At 51.7% G+C, this 24,043-nt stretch overlaps 3 long non-coding RNA genes across 5 annotated transcripts; all 3 read right to left on the reverse strand.

Moving 5' to 3' along the window:
• Positions 1–2,705: 2,705 nt before the first annotated feature.
• On the reverse strand, positions 2,706–10,823 carry LOC135307631 (uncharacterized). 3 transcript variants are annotated; one of them, XR_010368335.1, is made up of 6 exons: positions 10,028–10,823; positions 9,162–9,210; positions 7,798–7,907; positions 5,919–6,970; positions 5,297–5,493; positions 2,712–3,310 (listed from the first exon to the last, which is right to left on the reverse strand). It is a non-coding gene; the product is annotated as an uncharacterized LOC135307631 (long non-coding RNA). The 3 variants fall into 3 exon arrangements; XR_010368333.1 differs by having other exon boundaries at positions 2,706–3,310; positions 7,798–9,210; XR_010368334.1 differs by lacking the exon at positions 2,712–3,310 and adding an exon at positions 4,890–4,968 and having other exon boundaries at positions 7,798–9,210.
• Positions 10,824–17,160: 6,337 nt separating this feature from the next.
• LOC135307145 (uncharacterized) lies at positions 17,161–18,993 on the reverse strand. The gene is made up of 5 exons (XR_010367872.1): positions 18,932–18,993; positions 18,659–18,730; positions 18,473–18,571; positions 17,915–18,028; positions 17,161–17,286 (listed from the first exon to the last, which is right to left on the reverse strand). It is a non-coding gene; the product is annotated as an uncharacterized LOC135307145 (long non-coding RNA).
• Positions 18,994–20,639: 1,646 nt separating this feature from the next.
• Positions 20,640–21,487, reverse strand: LOC135307146 (uncharacterized). The gene is made up of 4 exons (XR_010367873.1): positions 21,374–21,487; positions 20,983–21,054; positions 20,823–20,894; positions 20,640–20,735 (listed from the first exon to the last, which is right to left on the reverse strand). It is a non-coding gene; the product is annotated as an uncharacterized LOC135307146 (long non-coding RNA).
• Between the last annotated feature and the right edge of the window lie 2,556 nt (positions 21,488–24,043).

Consider the following 24,043-nt stretch of genomic DNA (forward strand, 5'->3'; position numbering starts at 1 on the left):
CCTGTATTGCTTTAACAGTATTATTTCCTGTAGCTCTTTTAAAAGCATCGGCCTGAAACAACACAAATACAAGTGCGGCATAGGACTTGATGTTAATACTGACAAGAAAATAATTCTGTCCCTTACACTGGAAAATACTACAAATGGTTAACAGTTCCTCTACCTGAGCACTGCCTTCTCCCTCTCTGTTAGCAGAAGTGGGGAAGAAAGGAGGGGTTGCTTTAATCACAGAGGCAAGCTTGTTTTGGCTGCTACCCAAGCTCTCAGTTTCTTGTATTGCTAAGTTTTTTTCTACTCCTGTGAGAGTTAAGCCAACCACAGACAAACCTCTTTCCCAGGTAGAGTATCTTCTCTCAGCATCTTTGAAACCATGGGAATAAAAACCAACAGGCCTTGTCGGACCCTCGGGACCCCGCTGCCCAATGTGTACTGATAACCCTGAGGAGGCAAATCCCCACTCTACCTGAAAGGGATCTGTAGGATGGATAGGGTCCAGTGCTTGGTGAGCTGTTGCTTCAAAAATCAGCGATTGCAGTGCTTTCTCTTGAGAAAGACTCCAATCCCATTTTATCCCTTTTCTCGGCAAGTCATAAGAGGGAACAAATGGGTTATTCTGGTTACTAAGAAGTTTATCTGGTGTTTCTATAGGGGACATAGCTGCTATGGGTTTTTGAGGGAAAATTGCTATAGGTTTAAGTGTTTCTGTAAACCTTTGAATTAAAGAGGTCATAATTTTAGACTTTACAGGTGATTGCATTGGTGACTAATAGCTTGTAGCTGCTTTTCTTTCATGCATTATTTGCAAGCAGGCAGCTTTGTGAATGTTTTCCAGGAGCTGGTTAGGGGTACCAGCTATGGTTAAAAGGTTTCCCCTTTCCGAGGGGTTAAGCCCCTCTGTCCAATAAGCTATATGCTGAATTAGGGACCATGGGATGCGTCTGTCTCCCGTTGGTAAGAACACTCCATGTCCCCAGTACCCACCGGCTTCTTGTTCTGACAAATGTGTTTGAACTTTCCCAGTGAGAGATTTTGTTTCAGTTTTGTGGGAGAGAAGCCCATACTGCTTTGCAAGTTTTGTTAATTCAGTAGCAGTGTATGGGATTTCTTTAGTGATTATATGTGGGTCAAAATCCTCATCATTAATATAGTTGCATTCTGTTTTAATTTGAGGTTTCATGCTATTGCAACAACAGTGTTCCCCAAAATTTTTCATCAGAACTAATTCTTTTTGGGGGTAATTTTGATTAAGGTGAGAAGTTTCCTTCTCCTCTGTTTCTTTTGAGGAATCAAAGTTCTGTGAATTTTTAACATGTACCTCTCTCAAGGCAGCCCGTAATAAATTATTTTCATTTCTTTCTTCATCTAATTGTTTTTGCAAAACTCCAACTAAGTTTTGAAGGGAGTCTATTATAGCATTTTCCTCACTTCTTCGCTTAAAGCGAGTTTCTGTGGCTGCTGTGAGGCAGGCTCCCAAAACTGAGCAGAGGATGGTTTTATCTTTACCAAGTTTAAATTTTGTTTCATGCTGCAAGAACATATTCTACCAACAACATTTTCTAAATTAAACCAATTGTTCTTTGCCCAGGCCTCTCCGCCTGGTGAAGGTTTTGCATTGTGTTTAGCAAGTAGTGTGTAAAATTCAGTTTTTGCCTTGGCACCAAAATCTTCATTCATCTTGTGAAGGGACTAGGGACCACAACAGGGAGGTGTTTTCAGTTACACAATCACACACTGTGTTTTCCCTTCACTCAACTTTTTCCCTGGGTGGCTGAAGAGACAGAGTCAATCTGGGAGGCCCTGCTTAGTTTCTTCAAGGTGTCTCTTCCTTCCCAGACAGTTAAACACTCACACACAGTTGAAGAGACAGAGTCAATCTGGGAGGCCCTGCTTAGTTTCTTCAAGGTGTCTCTTCCTTCCCAGACAGTTAAACACACTCTTACAACAGAAACAGGGGTTTTTTTGTTGTTTTTTTTTTTCCCTTTTGCACCAAGAGATCTTTTGTGATATTCTGGAGACAGAACCCTCAAAAAGAGTTTGGAGAATGCTTTTTCCGCCTTGGTTCGTGCAGTATGCGGGAAATTCAAATCACAGCCCTTGCTTTCTAAATCAGTTCAACCCCTTTCGGGAAACTTGACGGTTTAGGTGCGGCTGCCGTGAAACGTCCTTCCCCTGTTACAAACTACACGTAACCTGCAGACTCCTCCGTCCCCAGAACCCAAGATCCGTGACCCAAGATCCAATTTATGACACGATCCGTCCTAAGGACGTGATTCGTGTAGGTTCTTTTTCACTGATCTCAGGGTGCAAAAACTGACACGACAAGGGGATTTGCAGTAAAATCAAAATACATGTACTTTTATTAAATAGCCATAGCAAAGATGCGTTAGAGAGAAGGGGAATGAAGAAAGGAAAAAGAGTAAGGAAAAGAAAAAGAAGAGAGGGAGGGCAAGGAGGTATATAGCTACCAGACGTGCAGATGACAAAGTCCCTCGAAGTCCGGTTGACGAAGAGGCCTGTCGTCCTCATGTCAGGGGAGATCTCAAAGGTATCAGTCAGGTCTAACCTTTTTTATAGTCCTTTTGAAATGGGGGAAGGGGACCCATTTCAAAATACTCTATTGATAAAGGGTACAAGGAGTCCATCAGTAGTCCATCAGGAACAGGCGTCATCAGCAGCAGATGTCGTAGGCAGGAACCATTGTCTTCTCGGTCCAGTGGTCGCTTGCAAAACTTGCTCCGGTCCCCACGCATACCTTCCCTCACCCTACGGTGGGGATTTTAGTCTTAGTCCTTTTGGGAAAAGAGGGGAGCTTTTCCAGGTAGGGGTCGCACGTCTCAGTCCTTGAGGGGAGAACCTTCTCCCATCTCAGTCCATCTGTCACGGTGGTTGATGTACGGTGAATGGAGGGTCCTTTTGTGGCGACCTCCGGAAAGGTCATTCCAGAGAGAAAGTCCAGCCAAGTCAGAAGGGTGGAGAAATTCCAGCACTAGCGTTGCTAGGTGATGCAGGCGAAGGAGAGCACACTGCCCCTTCTTGGGTGCAGTGTTCCATGAGTTGAGCAAACACACCCGTAGGCAATAATCTGGCTTGGTGGACCAGACAGACCTGGATTTTCAGAACAGGATCTTTCCCTTTCCCCGGTGGTCTTGGCTTTCATGACGATCGAGAGGCAAAAAATGAGGGAAGTTTCGGACAGACTCTCACACCTTGTCATCTCCTTTGCTTCTTGCATTCCCTTGCTGCAGGGATGGCAGCAATCAGGCTGTCAGAAGAGGCTTAAGAGAGGCTCCGCTGATTGCAGAAATGGATGCTGCCCAAAGGGAAAAAGAAACAAAACAAACCAAATTAAAAGAGACAAAGGAAAAAGGAACCATTTTTCCAAACTGAGTTCCTAACAGGGCTGAGCTGGATTCCTCCAGCACCCAGATATACACAGACATGGGACTGAGGGCACCAGCAGCACGTCTGCCTTCATGTCCAGCATGCTGCTGGCACAGGCAAACACGGCCCAGAACTGCACTAGTCCATTCCTCATGGTGTCGTCACTTGCTGGGTTTTTTGTCCTGCTATCACTGTGGGATTGCTGCTTGCTGTCCTAAGGATTTATTCCTTTCAGGAAAGTCAACAGACTTATTCAAGCTCCTCTTTTCTACAGACATGGGCTCTTTGAGTGTCCAAGAGAGATGTGGGGTATAAGGCATTCCTCAAGAGACTCCCAAGAGCTCTGAAAAATGTTGATCCCACATGTTGATCTCAGGAAAGCTGGACATGCAGGTTTTCAGCAGCAAGCCAGGAGCAAGGACACAAGCATCAGGGTGCAGATGTGCTCAGCTCTGGTTTGCAGGAAGAGCAGTGTCTGCCTCAGCACACCCCACTCCCTCCTGTGCTGGCTGGCATCTTCCTTCACAGCAGGCACAGCCAAGGAAGTGGCCTGGTCACCAGCTCCTTGTCTGCCACCAAACCTGGCAGCAAAGCCACAGCCATTCTCATCTACTTGATGGGGCAAGGCAGCACATGGGGCTGGCACAAATCCTGCACAGCTGTGCCTGTTTGGCTGGCAGAAACCTCCAAGGGTGGGCCAGGCGGGACAAGCTGGGTGCTCTCGGATGCTCACAGTGAGCTCCACCCCAGCTCCCCCATTCCCACAGACCAATCTAAAACCGCTTGGCAGGGACTGCTTTCATTGTGTTCCTCAAGCCCCATCCCCAGCATTGCAATACTTCAGTTCCTTTGCTACCAGGCAAACCTGAATACAGCACCTGAGAGCAAAAGAGGGACACAGAAATGACCAGAAGGTGGGAGCTCTCCTCTGAGGAAGGGCTGGGAGCCTTGTGCCTGTTTATCCTGGAGAAGAGCAAGCCCCAAGGAGACTTTTCAATATTTTCAGGGACTTCTAGGAAAGTTGGGGACATTTCTTTTAGCAGGACCAATTGCAAGAGGACAAGGGGGAACGGCTTTAAGCTAAAAGATACTCAATTCAGATTGGCTCTGAGGAAGAAACTGTTTGTGAGGAGAGTGCTGGAACACTGGCACAGGCTGCCCAGAGAGCTGGGAGGAGCCCCAACCCAGCAACATTCAAGCTCCGCTTGGTTGGCCCTCTGAACAACCTGATCTACTTGAAGATGTCCTTGCCAGTGGCTGGAGTTCTGGGCTAGATGACCTTCACTGGGCCCTTCTAACCTCAAGCAGTCAAGATCCTACTTGGTTTTCATTTGAAAAGCACCCAGAGTGGAGATTACTCTGTGGGGGGCCCATCTGATTCCCTGGAGTTTGGCCAAGGAGCAAACCCTGGCAGGGAACAGCTGTTTGGCCCGCAGCCGCTTTGCCTTGTACCTGCAGAAGTTCCTTGGCAGAGCCTTGCCTGTCCACATCCCTCTGCAGGCAGCAGCCCAGAAATTCACACAAGCCAGGGGGTAGCCTGAGCTGGTGCAGATTTGGAACCCCTTGCTTGCCTATCAGGTAGCTGGCCTGAAGCAAAAGGAAACATGAGACTCTATGTGATTCTTCCATATCCTTCAGGGATATCACCTAGACCCCATCTTTAAAACTCCACTCTGCAGTGGCAATTTCTTGCCCAGCAGATGCTTAGAGATGAGCCTTCTCTCCCAAAGGAAAAAAGGCCCCAGTGCAGCCCCAGCTATTCCAGCACCAGGTCTTGCCTTGACGGCTGATGTGAGCCCCAGAGACCTTTTTTGAAGTGGCCCTTGGTGGAAGCACTTCAAGCTGTGGGAATGGGATTTTCTCTAATGGACTGAGAGCAGAAGGACACGACTATCTGAGCACATTTCCACCTTACCTTGACACTGGTCTCCTGCATATAAGGAGCCTCTCCTGTGGCCATTTCTATTCCCACAATCCCAAGGGACCAGGTGTCCACTTTGGGGCCGTAAGGCTCTCTTCTCACCACCTCGGGTGCCATCCAGTAAGTGGTCCCGACCATCGATCTCCGTTTCCTGTGCTCAGGGCTGAGCACAGCACAGAGGCCAAAATCAGCTGAGGAGGAAAACAAACACTGCTTCAAGTAGGAAACCAAGGAAAAGGGCTTCTCACTCTCAGTCCCAGAACGCAGTGCTTAATGGAGCTGGAAAAGCAGCTGGGCTCTCCTTCCTCAGGGCTGCAGCCAAGGACATGGGCAATTGTACAGGTAACAACCCGCCCAGGATTCCCACAAAACCTTGGCTTTTCCTCATTGCCCTGAACGTTTACACTGTAACTCTCTCCCTTTGGAAGGAACACCCACAAACCAAAGTTACTCTGGATACCTGGTTGCTCTCTAGACCACTCAGCACCTTCCAGCTGCGGCCTGGGCTTGCACAGCGCTCCCTGCACTCTCAGCAGCCACTGCTGGCACCCGGCACCTCTCCAAAGCAGCCCCACACCGCCTCCCCGCAGCGCTGCGCCTCAGCAGGAATACCCACCCAGCTTGACGGAGCCATCCCGGCCCAGAAGGATGTTGTCACTTTTGATGTCTCTGTGGATCACCTGCTTGGCATGAAGGAAAGCCAGGCCTTGCAGGCACTGCCAGGGGAAAAAGAAACAGGCGGCCAAAAGTTACCCTGATCTGATTTCATCACATGAAAAAGGAGGCTGCTCCTGAAGATTCTCAGATCTCCAAGGAGCAGTGAGTTCTGGCAAGAGGAAGAGCTTGCTGCTGCAGCACTAGGAGAGCAGGATCTTTCCAAGGGAAGGCATATTAGCTTTGGAGGGGGAAGCATCAGTCAGTCGTTGCTCCAGACTGTTCCCTGCAAAGCCAGTCAGAATGAGCGCTGCTGCAGCGGATGCGCTCTCCCCGTCCGGACGACAAACAATGGTTTGCCAAAAGAGGAAAACGTCCCTGCCTTGGATACCAAGGGGATCAGTGTCGGTCGGGAGACTGGAGGACAAGGGTTCTATGGCTGCCTCAACAGCAGACTTGGAAGTAGCTCTTTTGTCAGTTTGCAGCAGCAAGCACCATGCTGGGTGCCGTGCCATCCTTTGGAGTGGAGACCTGTGACAGATGAGTCTCTCTTTGGCTTGGCCTCTGGTTTAAAACTCTCACAGCAGCACCTTTGCACTTACAGGCAAAGAAGGCAGTGCAGAAAGGCTCTGGGCAAAGGCTTGGGGAGGCAAAGTGCAGAACAGAAAATAAAAAGGAAAAAGAGACAGAGAGTTCAATGATAGTGGATAAGAGTGAAGAACAGAGTACAGGAAGGGCAGGGACACTGGCAGGCAGTTCAGTCCAGATGCTCTTTCTTCTCTGAAGCAGAAGAGCAACACAGAAAGAAAGCTCTGAACATGGAATCACTCACTTTGCAGTGCTTTCAAAGGACTAGCCTTGTCCAAGCCATCCCAAGCACAAGCAGGACCCCTTACCTCCCGACACACTGTTGCTATGCGTCCTACAGCCATCCTTCTCACGGTGACCACATCAGCTAAGGAGCCTCCATCCATATATTCCAACACCAGCAGGACAGCCTCATCCACAAGGTAGCTGCAAGAGGAAAGCAACAGCGTGGAGCTGAACGTGCACAGCTAAATTGCTGTGGGGAAGAAAAGACTACAGCTGAGTTTTGTTTCCAGGTCACTGGTAAATGAAGATGGAATCAAATGAAGACACACTCCACCTAGGCTAGCCAGTGCCTGCCATCTGTGCCACCTAAAGGAGGAAGGCACATCCATGGAAAAGGAGACGGCTTAGGTGGCAAGCAGTGGGAAAAGGAGGTTCAGTGAGGAAAAAGATAAATCTGGAAGTGGACACATCCCAGCAGCTGCTTCATCATCTTCAGACACAAATTGCACCATTCCCTCCAGCAGCAAGGAGACACAGTTTTCACAGCTTTTACTAAAGGCAAGTGGTTGTGCAGCACTGCCAACACCCTTTGGAAAACCTTGCAGAAAGGACAGTCACAAACAGGAAAACAATTTCAGACCTGGCAAATTATGTGTCTCCTAGCCTAGTCTTTTGGCATGCAAGGCTATGGAAAATAGTGGGAACAGCACAAGGTGCATAACCTCTGGCATGTTTTCTCCTCCAACACTTAGAAAAAATCATGCCCCAAACCAGCAAAACCACATGCAGCAAGTGAACATACAGGCTGCTGGCTTAGTAAGAGAGCCAGGTTTCTGAGAGCAATCTTCAAGCTGTTTATGTCAGGAAGCATTCATGGGGACAGAATGCAAACTCCTCCCATGCCTGGTGCAGGAGTGGATTGATGTTCATTGAAAGATCCATTTTCTGCCAGTGGCTAAAGAGCTTTTAAATCTTTGCCTTGCAAGTATGGAAATGAACGTTCCCAAAAAATCACCAGAACTACATACCTTTCTAAGTAGCTGACAATATTGGCGTTCTTATTTTCTCTCATGAGCAGGATTTCTTTTAATACTCCCTCACAGCCCTGGTGCTGGAGATAAAGTTCCTTTACAGCCACCTACAATGACATTCAAAAGCTCTTAGGGACAGACATGACCAGAGCCTCTTTCTCTGGCCCTCATGGGCCTGGATGCCTTGTCACCTCGGAAAAAAGGGACTCTAAACCATCAACCACAAAGCGCTAACACCACCCTCTGCACCTGCAGGCTTCTCAAACAGACTTTATTTAGCACTACTATTATCATTTACACACGCTTTGGAAGCCAAAAGTAATTTTTCTCCTGTGAAGAGATGGCTGCCAATTCAATTGTGTGCCAGAGTAAACACATAAAACACGATGGGGAAAATGCTGTCAAAAAAGAACTGCAAAGCGACTCAAGGTAAAGTTACAATCCCAGCACATCCTCACTTCTTCAGTTTGGCTTTTGCAACTTTGAAGAACAATCTTTAGACTTGAAATTATTGAATGGGTTTAAAAATGAATACCCCTTTCTGTGGTACACTATGGATGTGCCCCAGGTTCTAAGTACAGGGCTTGGGGCTTTTGGACGCCTCTGAGACCTCCCTCCAAGTGCAGTTCCTGAGCACAGCTCTGCAGGTGGATAAGGAACTACCTTCTCTAATTCCTTACTATTAAGGAAGATGGAATGTATTTCCTGAGAGTCAAAAAGGAGAATTCAGGACTTGGAACTTCTAGCCCCAAAGAGCAGCAAGACTCTCCAAGACACCACCATGCCTGTTCAGAACAGAGAGCATCTCTCTAGTGGAACACAGGATCAACACAAGGTTGTATTATTTAAGGCTCTTCATCAACTTCTTCTCATTCATCTGTGCACGTGTCTCTGTGTGTGTGTGTGTGTGTGTGTGTGTGTGTGTAGGTGCGTGTGTATGTGAACTAGGTTCCCTAGGACTGAAAGGCAAAACTGTGCTCCAGACAAGATCTCTCTTTCTGAAGGGCTTGCATTGTATTTTCCAACTGAATCACGTGATAGAAAACAAAATATCTGTGTCTGATCCTGGGCTTAAGAGGAATTGGGCTGGAATGATGGCTCTTGCCATCAGCTAATCTATGCACATTTATCCAGTAACTCCAAGCTAGCGTGTCCTCTGAAAGACACCACGGCCATCCTTGCATTCATTCAGGTAGGTAGGAAGGACAAAGTCTGTCCCAAATGCATTTTGCAGCCTGCCTCTAGACAGACTGCTTCTGCAGAACAGCCTCTGCAGCAAAGACAGGCGGCCCAAAGCTCTGGCCACAGATCACATCACAGGGAAAGCACTCAAGAGCTGCAAGATCTGCATGGGCACTCACCGCTTGTCCTGTGGCAGTGTCGAAGGCCTTATAAACAGCTCCAAAGCCCCTAGAATCAGAACAGTGGCAAGAACAGAGAAGTTGTTCAGTGCTGAGGAGCAAAAGGCAGCCCAGGCAGGAGCTCTGTGCTGCCTGCAGTGTCTCTAAAACACTGGGCTTTGTCTACTCTTCAGCCAAGGGCACAGCAGCCCAGCAGCCGTCTGCCATGCAGAGTGTCCAAGAGAAAAGCTGGCTCCCACAGGAAGAAAAAGGGCTGCTAGAATTCTCCAATACACACACTAACTTATGCATGTGGGGGGGGTTTCTTTGCCTTTTTCTTCTTGTATCTCTGCCTGTGACGTGCCTTTCCAGGCAATGAAACACACAGTGCTGCTGGGCCTTCTCACTGCTCTCCTTTCATCCTACCTGCCAAACTCAGGCAATGCCACACAGCCTTTCTTATTTTCCTGACCACTGAATATTGTTTCCAGAAAAATACTACTAAGAAATGCTACTGAGAGCTGTTATCTGACAGCTGTCTGGTGGGAAACAACACACAAAACCTGCTCTCTCAGCTTTTCCTTCCTTCATGAGTGTGGCCATATTACTTTGAATCATACAAAACCATGTCTCCTGGGAAAACAGGCAAACTGGTGCCCCATCTTGGAGGGACAGGAGGGCTTCCAGGTCCTGCTCCTTGAGGCAGCCAAGACATTGTCAGCATCCAGTCATCTTTGATGATGCCTTGTACTGCCTCAGTAGTGAGACAGGGACAATCTAGAGCCAGGCTCTGAAGATGCTTGCAGCTTGCCTGACTTCCCACATGCTATTGCACCACCAAAATTCCTGGCCTGTGGTTCTGTAGAAATAAGTGTGGCTGCACTCACCCACTGCCAAGATGTTCCCATCCAGTGTACTTCTTTTCTGGATCTTCCACACTCACCACACACCCTGAAAGAAACAAAATGCAAGAAGCAAAGTTCAAAACAGAGAGATTGAGCTTGCAGGAGATCTGAAACCCAGCTCCACTCTCTGGGGCTCTGAGCAATTTGTGGTCTTTTGGCTAACGATAACATCAACAAGAACAACAACAACAGCAGCCCCAGCAAAACAGGCAGCTCTGCACAGAGTCTGATTCTCCCACACTCCTTTGCAGGGTTGCCTTGAGGGGAAACTAAGCCCATGGAAAAACCATCAGAGCAGACAGAAATCAGAAGACAAACAGGCACCAAGGCAAGCGGCTGTCATCTACAAATGGGAAGGAGGGCTGAAAAATCAGGAGTCTTCATTTTCTTGGGAAGAAACACTCTCTTGGGAGATTCAGCACAAGATTACATACTTCCAAAGATTCAGTGCACCCTGGGATCTGGGATGAATTTTTATCAACATCTGCTTTTTGCAGAGCAGAAAGAATATTGCAAAGTGAATTCCAGGAGAGGAGGGGATGTTCCCTTCCTCTCAGCAGTTTGCCTAAAGAATGCCTTGACATTTTCAGAGAACAGCAGCTCATGCTACATCCAAGAACAATGACTCTAAGAATTAGAACACTTTTCATTTAGGAGCAGGCTAAGTTCTGAAGACCACTTTGCCCGTTCCTCATTTAGTGAAGAACTACAAGTGCTGGTCTTCAGCCTGGGCTGCAGCAGCCACAGGCACTGGACTTGGCCCCTTGAACAGCACCCACGTGCCCCATCTTCCCAAAGGGCACAGCCCAGACGGGTCACAAGGACAGCGCCGCTCCTCAGGCGCTGCCGTGACACAGACACCTGCACAAAGGAGATGCTGATCCTCTCACCAGCCCAGGCAAAGCTGCAGCAACGGGGCGGCAGCTGCAACCCCACAGCTGAGGAAGGCTCCAGCCCCTGCAGGCACAGCAGCTGTCAGTGGCAGGGCAGGTATGACAAAAAGCTTGGCAAAGCCTACGAACGGCCACTGACAGCCACTGTCAAGAAGCCAGAGGCACACCCAGCTCTGTTACAAGCTATTGACCCCACTCAAGACAGAACATGGTTGTCTTTCTCTTCAGACCCACGGAGGAGTCAATCAATCCACCTTTTGTCCCAACAGCTGATGGCAGACACTGAGTAAACTGGGCTCTGCTCTGTGCCTGACCCGTCAGTCCCTGACAGCACTGCACTGGCAGCCCTTACTAGTTGTAAGAAGCAACTCAGCTCTACTGCAGAGTCACCAAGGCCTTGGTGTGCTTTCCTCAAGTGCAGGAATCTGTGCAGGGATTGAGGCCAATGCTTAGTATTCCAAGAGTGTTTATCAGCTGGGCATTAGCAGTGACAAAGTGCCTGGTACTGCAGGAACATGCAGCAGAGGGGCTGCAGGCTTCCTCCCGAGAATTGCCTGCAGGGCACTTCTATCTGGAAATGCCACATGGATGTGTCTCTTTGATGCATCTTCCTAGGCATACAACTAAAATATCAAACAGGGATTGTCAAAAAAAGTGTGGTGGTTTTCTTCTTTTGGGGCACTTTGAAAACAACTCTTCCTATCTGATACCTCGGGATTGTTCTAACAATGTAACATTTTAACTTTTAGGGCACATTGAAAAGACCTCTTCCTCTCTTATTTGTGCTATCATTTGATGTTCTCATCCAGAAGGTCAGGCTAACCAAAATGTAGAATTCTTATCAAACCCAAACTGTAGAAGGAACAGTAGAAGTACTAACAGTCATAAAAACAACACCAGCATTAAACCAGCCCCACAGACAATCAAGTTCTGGGAAGTATTTTGTCTCCAATGGCTGGTGACAGGTCAGGAGTCTAAAGGGAATCTAGGAAGCCAAATGTTCTCATCAGTTTGGCCAGACTAGCACACACATCTTCACGGAGGCATTGGCTGGGTTGCAGCCTTCTGCTGCTTGCAAAACAATCCCTGCTTTTGTCTTCACTGCACAGGGAAGCTCAGGCAAAGCCCACCCACTCCCAGCTGCCCTCAAAGGCAAAAGGAACGCCTCAAAGTGCTGTCTGGCTGCCCCCAAGCACAACACTGGCTTCTGTAGAGATCCACAATATCTGTCTTGTTGCCATGATAATTTAGGAAAAAAGCCTCTGCTAGGATTTTTCCTGTTCTGAAGAGCTGAGAGCCTCAGGAAAGAAATGTAAACAATGGCTATCTGCTGCTGTGGAATGCCACGGGTGCATCTTCCATTAGTTCATGTAGATTGTTTTCAATCAGTGACCAATCACAGCCACCTGTGCCAAGGTTGTGAGCAGTCACAGGTTTTTGTTATTGATTCCTATTCTATTCTTGTCTTGGTAGCCTTCTGATCCCTTTCTCTCTGTTCTTTTAGTATAGTTGTAATGTAGTATTTTAGTATAATATATACCATAATAAATCAGCCTTCTGATCAAAATGGAGTCAAGCCTCGTGTCCTCGCACCAGGGATCTCAGTCTAAGCAAGAATTGGTGACCCCTGGACGTGTGAAACTGATGGTCACCCCAAGAGTGACCATGGAATCTAGCCTGGAGCTGAAGAAACAAGACCCTGAAGATGGGCAGAGTTCACAGCCAAGGCAAACAGGAGAACCTGTTGGACTTTCCTGGAGATTGTGTCCAGAGACCGCAGAGCAGCAGAGCTGCACAGCTGGATCCACAAGGATACTGTCTAAAGGTACTGTTATTTTTTCCCTTCCTGAAGATCCTGCCATTCGCAAAAGGTGGGAGGAAAGTTGGAAAAATGTACCTTCGGAAGCTCAGGTTCCGTTTACTGCGTCAGAGGAGAAAGTTATTAAACTCTGGTGCAGATGGGGACGCAGGGACAGAATTCCTCAATGTATGTTGGAGAGACGGTGTTATGAGTTCTTCAGATGGGCAAAATTTCATAGATTTATTACAAATGTCGTAGACTCCCTTGATTTACGTTTTTGGGAGTTCATGGCCGCTCTTTTTGACTGGACAATAGTCCAGCGTGTTCAATGCCCAATGATGCATGCAGTGCACGTATTGATTTATGGCGTTATCTTGAAATGGGGACGGGCTGCGGGGAACATCATGGCTCGGGAGCGCAGTCGCGTTCTATCCCCGCCAGCTTCGGCACGAGAGAAGCCTCTCAAAGAAGACGAACCGCGAGTTTGCATTCCCCCCGCACTGCCCACAGCTGAGCAAAAGTTTTTCTCCGCTCCCTTGGAGCAAACAGATCTACCTTCTCCCCCGCTCCTTCTCTTGGGGGGGATGAAAAACCGAACCCGCCGCTTTCCGGGCCGGCCCCGCCCGCTTCGCCGCGAAATTCTCCGCTTCCCCCACCCCGGGAGGGAGCGGATCCGGCTCCGCCTCAGCCAGCCCCGCGGGAGGCGCCGGACCCCGCGGCTCCGCCTCAGCCAGCCCCGCGGGAGGCGCCGGACCCCGCGGCTCCGCCTCAGCCAGCCCCGCGGGAGGCGCCGGACCCCGCGGCTCCGCCTCAGCCAGCCCCGCGGGAGGCGCCGGACCCCGCGGCTCCGCCTCAGCCGGCTCCGCCCGCGGCCCCGCAGCCGCCCGGGCCAGCTCCGCCGGCTCTGATAACTGCGCCTGCGCCGCGGCACCCGGAACCGCCTCCCGCCGATCCGCCCGTGTTGCCAGGCAGCGCGATCAACAACAGTGATTCCCCGGCTGTGCTGCTGCTCCCGGGAGCTGCAGGAGCTGCCTCCGTGTCTTCTTCTTTCTCTGCATCCCAGCCGGCAACGGAATTCGCAACGGTGCAGGCGGCGCCTGCGCGGGCCGACCCCGCTCCGAGCCCGCCGCCCCCGCCTGTCCCGCCGCTCCCTGCCGATCCAATTGCAGTGCAAGAGCTTGCTGAGAATAGTGCTGAGCCCACGGGACCGCCTCAAAAGTCGACACCAGCGCCCGTGCTGCCTGCACCACCCACCCCAGTTGTCCCGCAGGTTTCCGAAACTCCATCATTCACATCAAACCCTGCGAAAAGCCTATCCTTCCGTAAAAAAAAGCATAACCCTCCAGCTGACTGCAGGAGCAGTTCGGCTGGCTGTGTTCAAAATCAATATAGTTTTTAAATCACTTCGCGTATAGTCGAGAGCTTCTCCCTAGAAGTTAAAGTGCCTGCCTTCCCCCGAGCGCCCCAGCGGCGTGGGGGAGTTGGCTCCTGTAACATCTACCTCTAGTTCCCAACCCAGTAGAGATAAAAGTAGTGCCAAAAAGCAAAAAGCAGAAAAAATAACATTTACCTTACAAAAACAAGAGACACAGAGCAAAGCAAGCACTGCTCGCTTGCTCTGGAGACAAGAAACCCTCAAATCTAAAATAACAATTCCTGAGAAAACTTCTCTTCTCCAGCTGCCAGTGTGCACCAGTGCTTCTAAAAAAAAAACATTTCGTCATTTCTACTCTCAAAACACTAGCAGCATAGTCCTACCAAGTTCTGAGCGTGCAGAGCCCGCCTCACAAGCTAGTTCTAAGCCGTTTAACTCATTTCCCTGGGCCGGGGCCATCGCCCCGTCCAGTGCTGAGTTCAAAAACTTTGCTTTCCCCACAAGAACCTAGGCCACCATTCTGTGAGCCAAGTCTGAGTTCTCTGGTCCGCCCACCAGGACCAGAGCCACCCAAGGGTCCTAGAGACACTCTGCTGCTGCTACTCTTCTTCTAATGAAAAAAAAAATAAATAATAATAATAAAGAAAAGTGGAAAGAGCTAGCAGCTCAAAAGCATTGAAAAGCCAAAAATTAGCCTCAGCCCAAGTGGTTCAATGAAGGGCTGTGGCCAGGGCATTCCAGAAATTTTCTCTGAATTGTTTCATGACTGTCAATGAATTGTTTGCTAATTCTTGTTTTCTTTAGCAGTTCTTTGTTTCAGAATTCTGCAAGCCTGTTTCAGGACCAAAGGGGACTTCCAGAGATGTCAAAAAAGAACATCTTCAGTCCATGGACTCTGTCCTGAAATTCAGCTGCTTGGACTTGAAACAATGAACTTTCCTTGCATGAGTTTTTGCATTTTCTTATTTTTTAAGATTGTTTTAGTGATATGATATAATTAGATGTTTGATAAGTGAAGAATTTCCCTGAATGTTCTACAGGTGAAGAATTTCCCTGACCATTCCACATCAGCAAATGATTGAGATTTTGATTGGCAACAGATCAACCTCAAGAGGTGTTCTCTCTTCTACAAAGCCCTAGTAGAAGAAATTGCAAACATTTCTTTTTCTATTTAATTTAATAATTTAAAAGGGTGAGATGTTGCCATGACAATTTAGGGAAAAAGCCTCTGCTAGGATTTTTCCTGTCCTGAGGAGCTGAGAGCCTCAGGAAAGAAATGTAAACAATGGCTATCTGCTGCTGTGGAATGCCACGGGTGCATCTTCCATTAGTTCATGTAGATTGTTTTCAATCAGTGACCAATCACAGCCACCTGTGCCAAGGCTGTGAGCAGTCACAGGTTTTTGTTATTGATTCCTATTCTATTCTTGTCTTGGTAGCCTTCTGATCTTCTTCTCTCTGTCCTTTTAGTATAGTTGTAATGTAGTATTTTAGTGTAATATATAACATAATAAATCAGCCTTCTGATGAAAATGGAGTCAAGCCTCGTGTCCTCGTCCAAAGGGTCGCAGTTTAAACAAGAGAGCCTCACACTGGTTTTGCTTTCAAACTAGGACACAAATCCATCTCTTTATTTGAACACAGGAATGGGCCATTGCCTACCCTGCAAGCGGGAGTTGGAGGGGCGGGGAGGGTGGGGTGGGGTGTCACCTTCTGTGGTAATCGGCGGAAGAAATGCAGCACTCAATATGAGTGATCAGCAAATCTCAAAACTTTATTGATAGGCACATACATTTATATTGGTGTTAATGAGGCTAATACATATTGCAAAAAGCGAGCTCATTATTGGTTAGTTACTTATCAGCTAACTACGCCTACCTTATCATTCTTGAGGCTACTATGCTGCAGCTGTTTACATATTTTCTTCATGTTTCTAACTAACGATCCTCTCCCCCATCCTGATGTTGCACCAAGGGCACAGTGCCCTTGCCACGTTTGGACACTGACTGCTGACTCCTATCCTCGTCTCCTTCTTGCTTAATTAACGGTATTATGTCAGTGTGACCTTTGTTAGCTAGCCAGCTGTTCACAAAATCCTCCACAACCTTCAGTGTTGCCTAGAGGGCAAGGCCAGGGGGCTCAGGGGCAGAGGAAGGGATGTGTTGGTCTCAGGAGGTGCTGGAAGGTGCTGGGCTGGTCCTGGGGTCCCTAGCGGAACTCGGGTTGGCTGGGATGGGACAGACGGAGAGAAAAAAAGGAATAAAGGAAGCTTGGGGAGGCCCATGGGGAGAGCAGGTGGCAGTGGGATCTACGGGGCAATAAGACGCTTCCTTGTCGACGGCTCTTCTGGGGTCCTCTTCACAGAACACTTGAGAGGGCTGTCCGGGCCGTTCCTGCTGCTGGAGGAGCTGCTCACGCTCTCTGGGTGTGAGGTGCAGCCACCGTCTTTCAACTCCTGTCCCGAGGTGCTCCTGTGCAGAGAGGAGGTGGCTGAGGCCCCAGCTGCCAGTGGCACACAGGGACCCTCGTGCACAGCAGGGCCCAGAGCTGGCAAGGCTCCCCAGCACGGCTGGAGCTGCTGGCACAGCTGGGCCCAGCTGGACAGCTGCCCCTCAAGGCCCCGGCCAGCAGGGCACGGCTCTGGGCAGGGTCCCTGGCCAGGAGCGGGCCCCAGAGCACCTCTGCCTTTCAAGGGCAACCTCGGCCCTGCTCTTTCTCTTCCCCACCTCCCTCTGCCTCTGCCCCGTGCCCCTGGGGCTGCTCTTGGCCAGGCAGCCTCAGTGGGAGCCAGCACTGGCTGCAGCCCCAGCGGGGCCCCCAGGACAAGGCCCAGCAATTGAGAGGCCAGTGGAAGCACTGGGCAGCAGCAGAACCCTCAGCAGAGTTATTTGGACAATCATGGACTGGCCACAACCCCACTGCAGTCTCAATGGGAATGTTCCCTGACCACGTTAGACTTTCAAAAGAAGCTGTTTGAGGGGGAGAGCAGCAAAACACTCACTGTTTTCTCTTCCCGATTCCAAATACCGGATTCCAAAGAAGCACAACACGAAGACAAGCTCCAAACAAAACAGAAATGCCAGTATTGCTAGCCAGTAGCCTGTTTCCTGATAGAAACCCCTTCCGAGGCCATCCTGGGCATTGGGAACAGGTCTTGTGGTGCCGGCTGCATCTGTGGGAGCGATGGGGACCGTGAGACCATGCTGTGCTGCACTGCTGAGCTGGCAGCACGGTGGATACGGGCAGGACGTCCTCTGTTTCCCCCAGAGCTGGGGCCTGCAGGCACCTTGCCGGCCCTTGGCACAGGCTGTGCCAGCCAACAAAGCCCAGCAGGCCGGGAGGAGAGCCCGGGGGCAGCGCAGCTGCTTGGGCAGTGGCTGCTGCCAGGGACACAGGCCAAAGCCATCCCTGAGCAGCCACTGCCAGCCCTGGCCCTCCCTGCCCCGTGACAGCACCCCCAGCCCCAGGGGACAGGCTCAGGCCCTGTCAGGACCCAGCGCAGCCCCTGCTCACTCGGGAGCCAGGGCTGGTTCTGGCCCTGGGCTGGCGGCAGGGCTCCCGCTCGGGGCTGCTCCTGTGCCTTGGGCCTCTGGGCACTCAGGGCCAGCTCCGCAGCAGCTGCAGCGCCAGGGACGTTGCTGCACCAGTCCCGTTTCCCTGGGGCTCTGAACCAGCTCCAGAGGCCTGGAAGCCGAGGCGCCTCCAGCTTTGGCTGCTGCCGGGCCGGGCAAGGGCAGGCCCTGGGGGAAGAGCTGCTGCCACACAGCCCCGGCCAGGGCTGAGCCCGGCACAGCAATTACCTGCTGTGCCTGTGCCCGTGTCTGGCTTTGCCTTCCTTCCTGCAGCTAGGGCTGCCAATGAGCCACTGCTTCTCCCTGAGTGTTCCTCCTCCTGAACAGCCTTTTGTTCCATCACTTGAAAAAGGAAAAAAGGGACAACTGGATCAAATGGAAATATTCCCCACTGGGGAGGTGGCACCTTCAGGAGGCAATGCTTGTCTAAGTCACAGGTAAAGATCAAGAAAAAGCCCAGGTAATTGGGGCTGGGCCAGTGCACTCCCTTGTGCAAACAGCTGCACCTCCTGATCTTCTCAGAGACTGGGAAATGGCAGGTGATCTCAGGCCCACAGTACAGTTGGGGCACCCTATCAGCTAATGCCAAATTCCATCCTGCAGAGGCTGGGGAGGAATTGCAGCCAGGCCAGGCTGGGAAACAGCCCTGCAGGGTGTGAAAGCAGCAGCGGGGCAGCGAGGCTGCCATGGATCCCTTCCTGCTGCGCCGGGCACGGCGTGTCCAGATGTGCAGCCAAAGGCAAAGGCTGCTGAGTCCCAGGGGAAGCATGAGAGAAATGCACCCACCTTGTCCTCGGGTTGCTTCCTTCTGTGTTTGTCTCCAGAATTCATCTGAGTCATGAGACGTTTTGGCGGCAAATAATTGGGTCTTTCCTTTCGGAGGACCTTAAGAGAAAGTAGTTCCATTTCCCAGGAATGGATCCCACAAAAGCGGGACTCAGCCTGTGGGGTCAGCAGGGTCACACTACTCACCCATGCCATGGGAGCTGGGTTGGGGCCAAGCATCTGGCCCTGGGGCTGGAGAAGTCCTCCCTGCAGACACACCTGTAACTCAACAGCCACAGAAGCTTCTGCCATCTCTGCTGATCTGCACGGGCACCACTGAGCTGCAGCAGCGGTGAGGGGATCATGCAGGGCGCGGGCACACACGTGCATGGTTCTCTGCTGGCACCTGCAGCGCTGCCTCCCTGGCCCAGCTTTGGGCTCTGAGCTGGCAGCTCTCCCAGGGGAAAGGCCTTGACCTACCCTCAGCATCTCCCAGAGGCTCAGTCCTGGATGTGGGGCCTTCACCGGCAGGTTCAGCTGCAAAGAAAGGCAGGACAGAAGAGCTCCTGTGGCACTGCAGGAGATCCTCAGGCTGCCCACAAGGCTCAGCCCCGGGGCACAGCCCTGGGCCCGGCCCCTTCCCTCTCTGCTCTTCTCTGTGACTGCACAGAGCACACGGAAGGACACACTGGCATTGCACACGGGAGGAAGATTGAAAGCTAAATGCTCCTTCCTCCCACTGACAGTGATCGTGTGGGATCCCTCAGGGATGCAGAAGGGAGCAGGGAAAGATTCTCAGAATCCTTCAGCCCTTACATAATGTTAAGGGAAATGGTTTATAAATGAGCTTTGGTTGCATTGATCCTGATTATTCACTCAGGAAAGACAGAATGAAAACTTGCCTCCAGCATCCTCCAGGAAATTCAAACCATCCTTCATCAGGACTTCCTGAAAACCCATGTCACGACTCCAGTCTAGAAGGGAGCAGAGATCAGAACCATATCTGTGGCATGCTGGGAACCCCTAATGCGACAGGGAAAAGGGCACTGCAAGGGGGTCGGGTAAGGCTATGGGACCCAGATGGGAATGGACATGGCCAAAGCTGCACAGGGGCCTGGGGAGCTCTGGGCTGGCTCCTCATCACTCTCCACACTCTTTACCTGCCCTCAGCAACATCCCTGGGAGGGGTGGCTGGAGTAGCCCAGGGCCCTGGGGCTCTCTCCCTCAAACTCACAGAAAATCCTCCCTAAAGCCCTGGGGGAAACTGCAGCAGGCAGTGCCACAGCTATGCCTCCCTCCTACACTCCCTCCTGCCCTCCTTCTGCTGGGACAGCTCCCAGATCCCAAGGGCAAACAGCCAGGCCGTCTCAGGACACACTGCAGCCTTGCTCTCCCCCTCTGTCCTTTCCCCACCATGGGCACCCCGTGCAGTCACTGCCAGGTTTCAGGACATGTCTCCCATGGAGGGACCCCAGCAGGACTGCTCAGAACCCGAGTGCCCTGAGCCTGCTCGGGATAATTCCCCTGGGCTGTGCCGGTCCAATCCAGGCACTGCCCGCACTGCCAAGCAGCAGAGAGGGCAGCTCAAGCCTCAGCAGGGCTCAGGCCCAGAGGCACAGCAATTACCTCCTGTGTCTGTGCCTGGCATGGCCTCCCTTCCTGCAGCAGAGGCTGGCACGGAACCACTGCTTCCTCTGGGGAGTGCTTCCATCTGCACAGGCTCTCCTTTGATTTCTGGAAAATGGAAAAGAGACAGCTGGATCAGATGGAAACATTCCTGACTGGGAATGGGAAAGGTGAGGCATCACTTGTGAAAGGAATGGATAAGGATCAGGAAAACACCCAGGATTTTGGGACAACCTAAGGCTGCTTCCTTCCTCAAACAGCCCCAACATCTGATCTGCCTGGACATCAGGAAATTGCAGGGGATCAGAGGGTGGGCATGGACTGTGGTGCAATTGGGGCTGTCTGTCAGCTGATGCCAAATGCCTTCCTGCAGAGGCTGGGCAGAAGCTGCAGCCAGGCCAGGCTGGGAAACAGCCCTGCAGGGCGTGAAAGCAGCAGCGGGGCAGCGAGGCTGCCATGGATCCCTTCCTGCTGTGCCGGGCACGGCGTGTCCAGATGTGCAGCCAAAGCCCCTGGCTGCTGAGTCCCAGGGGAAGCATGAGGGAAATGCACCCACCTTGTCTTCTCTGCAGACATTCCTTCAGCATTTGCCACATGATTTCTAATGGGTCCTGGAATTTCTTGCCTGCCATGTCTTTGGTCTCTCCTGTTGGAAGACCTTAAGAGAAAGTAGTTCCATTTCCCAGGAATGGACCCCACAAAAGCAGGGCTCAGCCTGAGGGGTCAGCAGGGACACACTACTCACCCCTGCCATGGGAGCTGGGCTTTTGTGCAGCATCCAAGGTAGGAGTTGGTGATGTCGTCCCTGCAGACACGCCTGTAACACAACAGCCACAGAAGCTTCTGTCACCTGGTCCTGACCAGTCAGTCAAACATTACGCCTTGGTGGGACAGTGAGAACATACCTGCAGAATGCTCGGGGGGCTTCACAACATCAGAGCGCCAGGGTAATGGAGAATCCTTCCCAGCCTCCCAGTCTGGAAGCAAACCAAGATGAGAACTGTTTCCATTGTGTGCCAGGGCTGGCTCTGGCCCTGGGCTGGCGGCAGGGCTCCCGCTCGGGGCTGCTCCTGTGCCTTGGGCCTCTGGGCACTCAGGGCCAGCTCTGCAGCAGCTGCAGCGCCAGGGACGTTGCTGCACCAGTCCCGTTTCCCCGGGGCTCTGAACCAGCTCCAGAGGCCTGGAAGCCGAGGCACCTCCAGCTTTGGCTGCTGCTGGGCTGGGCAAGGGCAGGCCCTGGGGGAAGAGCTGCTGCCACACAGCCCCGGCCAGGGCTGAGCCCGGCACAGCAATTACCTGCTGTGGCTGTGCCCGTGTCTGGCATTGCCTTCCTTCCTGCAGCAGGGGCTCGCACCGAAGATGGAGTGCTTCCTTCAAGAAATGCCACCTTCCACTGAAGCACTATGTCCATCTCTTGACAAAGGAAGGGAGACAGCTGCATCAGATGGAGCTGTTCCCCACATGGGCAGTGGCCTCAGAGGTAATATTTGTGAAATTTATGGAGCAGGAAAATGGCCAGTTTCCAGTGGCATAATGAGAGCTCTTCCACCTCCAAACAGCCACCCTTTTCCTAATCTGCAGGGCTGGATATAGTGGGGGATCTCAGGGTGTGTTACAGTTTGGGCTGCCTGTCAGCTGATGCCAAATGCCTTCCGGCAGAGGCTGAGCAGAAGCTACAGCCAAGGCCAGGCTGGGAAACAGCCCTGCAGGGCGTGAAAGCAGCAGCGGGGCAGCGAGGCTGCCATGGATCCCTTCCCGCTGTGCCGGGCACGGCGTGTCCAGATGTGCAGCCAAAGCCCCCGGCTGCTGAGTCCCAGGGGAAGCATGAGGGAAATGCACCCACCTTCTCTTGTCTGCAGGGGTTCCTTCAGCTCTTGCCTCATCTGTTTGGATGGTTCCAGGGATATCTTATCTGTTGTATCTTGGATTTTCCCTGTTGGAGTACCTTAGAGAAAAATATTTCCATTTCCCAGGAATGGATCCTACAAAAGCAAGGCTCAGCCTTTGAGGTCAGCAGGGACACACTACTCACCCCTGTGATGGGAGCTGGGCTTGCGTATAGCATCCAAGGTAGGAGCTGGAGAAGCTGGAGAAGTCCTCCCTGTAGACACATCTGTAACACAACAGCCACAGAAGCTTCTGTCACCTGGTGCCTGCCCGCTTGTCTACAATTCTTCCTTGGTGGCACGCTGAGAACATACCTGCAGGAGGCTCCAAAGGCTTCAAAACTTTATTCATCCAAGCTGATGGAGAAGCCTTCCCAGCACCCTCATCTAGAACGGAGCACAGATGAGAACACTTTCCAGGGTGTGCTGGGATCCCCTTCTGCCACAGAGAACTGGGCACTGCAAGGGGGGTCGGGTAAGGCCGTGGGAGCCAGATGTGAATAGACATGGCCAAAGCTGCCCAGGGGCCTGGGGAGCTCTGGGCTGGCTCCTGGTCACTCTCCACACTCTTTCCCTGCCCTCAGCAACATCCCTGGGAGGGGTGGCTGCAGCAGTGCAGGGACCTGGAACTCTCCCCCTCACACACAGAAGAAATCCTCCCTAAAGCATGGGGGAAAACTGCAGCAGGCAGTGCCACAGCTATCCATCCTGCCCTCCCTCTGTCCCTCCTGCCCTCCTTCTGTGGGGAAACCCCCCAGATCCCAAGGGCAAACAGCCAGGCCCTCTCAGGACACACTGGAGCCTTGCTCTCCCCCTCTGTCCTTTCCCCACCGTGGGCACCCCGTGCAGTCACTCCCAGGTTTCAGGACATGTCTCCCATGGAGGGACCCCAGCAGGACTGCTCAGTGCCCTGCGCCTGCTCGGGATAATTCCCCTGGGCTGTGCTGCTCTAGTCCAGGCTGTGCCCGCACTGCCAAACAGCAGAGAGGGCAGCTCAAGCCTCAGCAGGGCTCAGGCCCAGAGGCACAGCAATTACCTCCTGTGCCTGTGCCTGGCATGGCCTCCCTTCCTGCAGCAGAGGCTGGCACAGAACCACTGCTTCCTCCGGGAAATGCTTCTTTCTCCGCAGGCTCTCCTTTGATTTCTGGAGAATGGAAAAGAGACAGCTGCATCAGATGAAAACATTCCTGACTGGGAATGGGGAAGGGGACAATTTCAGGAGGCATTACTTGTGAAAGGAATGCATAAGGATCAGAAAACACCCAGGATTTTGGGACAACCCAAGGCTGCTTCCTTCCCCAAACAGCCCCAACATCTGATCTGCCTGGACACCAGGAAATTGCAGGGCATCTGAGGGTGGGCATGGCCTGTGGTGCAATTGGGGCTGTCTGCCAGCTGATGCCAAATGCCTTCCTGCAGAGGCTGGGCAGAAGCTGCAGCCAGGCCAGGCTGGGAAACAGCCCTGCAGGGCGTGAAAGCAGCAGCGGGGCAGCGAGGCTGCCATGGATCCCTTCCTGCTGTGCCGGGCACTGCGTGTCCAGATGTGCAGCCAAAGCCCCCGGCTACTGAGTCCCAGGAGCAGCATGAGGGAAATGCACCCACCTTGTCTTCTCTGCAGACGTTCCTTCAGCATATGCCACATGATTTCTAATGGGTCCCGAAATTTCTTGCCTGCCATGTCTTTGGCATCTCCTGTTGTAGGACGTTAAGAGAAAGTAGTTCCATTTCCCAGGAATGGATCTCCCAAAAGCACGGCTCAGCCTTTGGGGTCAGCAGGGACACACTACTCACCCCTGCCATGGGAGCTGGCCTTTTGTGCAGCATCCAAGGTAGGAGTTGGTGAGGTCGTCCCTGCAGACACGCATGTAACACAACATCCAGAGAAGCTTCTGTCACCTGGTCCTGACCAGTCAGTCAAACATTACGCCTTGTAGAGATAGTGAGAACATACCTGCAGAATGCTCGGAGGGCTTCACAACATCAGAGCGCCAGGGTAATGGAGAATCCTTCCCAGCCTCCCAGTCTGGAAGCAAACCAAGATGAGAACTGTTTCCATTGTGTGCCAGGGCTGGCTCTGGCC

This window comes from Passer domesticus, chromosome 9 (genome assembly GCF_036417665.1).
Source record: "Passer domesticus isolate bPasDom1 chromosome 9, bPasDom1.hap1, whole genome shotgun sequence".
Classification (NCBI taxonomy): Eukaryota; Metazoa; Chordata; class Aves; order Passeriformes; family Passeridae; genus Passer; species Passer domesticus.